The 1,730-nt window shown below is 56.5% G+C and overlaps 1 pseudogene; it reads right to left on the reverse strand.

Moving 5' to 3' along the window:
• Nucleotides 1-641: 641 nt before the first annotated feature.
• On the reverse strand, nt 642-752 carry LOC144829901 (U6atac minor spliceosomal RNA; annotated as a pseudogene).
• Between the last annotated feature and the right edge of the window lie 978 nt (nt 753-1,730).

Genomic DNA, 1,730 nt, shown 5'->3' on the forward strand with positions numbered 1-1,730 from the left:
TTCCCCACTCGTGCCCATCCACGCATGCTTCTGAAACACCCAGAAGCCTTAATCCATTCAACAAACATAGCCCGCCTCAGTTGGGGCAAGTGTTGAACTGAGAGGTAGCTCTCCATCTAAGTGCACGTGAACAATAGCGCTTCCCTTTGCATATTACCATACTGGGAAACTGCAACTACCACCCCACAAAGGGGGGATAAGACCAGACTCACCGAATTTCCCGGTGCATCGGAGCTACCGCCGGGCTCAGGTGCAACACTACACCAACAGTAAGCATGGACACGGCGTGTCCAGCGGGGAACAAAGAGGGCTGTTGGATAGGAGCCAGGGGTACAGGATAGGAAGGGTCAGTGGTTTGCCGCGCCATCACGCCCAGCAGGCGCAACCAGAACAGAGTGACCAATAGCTCCACGGAGGAGAGGCGGCAACACCTGATGTTCTCTGGAGTCTCCCATCTAGGTACTAACCCGGCCCAATCCTGCTTGACTTCTGCCCAGCCAGTGCATGGGCTTACCAGCCCAAGAGACGCAACCTCCCATCAAGCCTGTATTTGTCATCAGGGTGATCGCACCAGGCAGTCTCGCATCCGGGAGTGGCACATACTACCCAAATTACGTGTCCACCTCTGAGTTCGCAAGCACATCAAAATATGGTTAGATGCCGTAAGTGGTAGTACATTAACCGTATATGTGTTATAAATGCCACTTGGACCCCTTCCGTCCTAGCCTAGCCTTCTCTCCTTTCAACTACACATAAGAGGAGTAAACGGCTGGGGCGAGCCCACACCCCCATCGGCGTGACGCCCGGGGTAACAAGTTCAAATCACGTAGCCCCATCATTACTTACAGGTAAGGTGGTGCACTGAACAGGCAGCAGCCTGAGCCAAGCAACAGCTGGATGTGCCTTCCCCACTGGCAGGTACTCATCTCAGGAAGCCCCGAGTTTTACAGCTAGGCCTGGAGTACCACACCGCCTGTCCAAGCCAGCAGCGGCTCGCTGTTCCGAATCGGGCACCGTTTCCAAATCAGGCCAGCCATCTCGAAGCCCGCCCGGTGGCTGCCTGGCAACTCCCCCAGAAATGGGTGCCCCACTAATGCTGAATTGAGTAGGCTATGCAACCGGGAAGTAGGGTGGCATGAACTCTGCTGCCTGCTCGCCACCCCTGATACTTCCTTCTCCGCCCATATTCGAAGCTGCTGAGACACCATAGGCGGGACACCGCAGAGGAGAAAAGAAAGGCAGGGGCATGCACGAGTGAGAAGTCCTTCCACACAGAGAAGACGGTACCCACGGGAGGAGATGTACTCACTGCAAATAATGCCGCACGAAGGCTCCAGACCTGAGTGACCCACCTGATAAGCAGCCCGCGCAAGGCCTTCCCACGGGGCATTGCCATGTGGATCACAATGAATGCCAGGTAGGGGCTTTGAGCGCCACCGAACCCTGTTACCCTATGCTCACCTCGTAACACACGGTTCACCCGCCAGCCTCTGCACCCTCGATGTCCACCGTGTAACGCCGATCGTGACCAGACAGGATGGCCAGGAGGGCAAAGAGGAAGGCCAGTGGGCGGGAGCAGGTATAAATACCTCACCCTGACACATTGGGTGGCGGAAGTGACGCGGCCCTGGTGGCGGATTTTGGGGGACACCCCTTTGGTCCCCAGGACAGGAGCGCGGGGATGTGCCGAATGCGGCACTAAAGTGGCTGTACTTTTAGATGGGCTCCCT

This window comes from Lissotriton helveticus, chromosome 4_1, assembly GCF_964261635.1.
Source record: "Lissotriton helveticus chromosome 4_1, aLisHel1.1, whole genome shotgun sequence".
Lineage (NCBI taxonomy): Eukaryota > Metazoa > Chordata > Amphibia > Caudata > Salamandridae > Lissotriton > Lissotriton helveticus.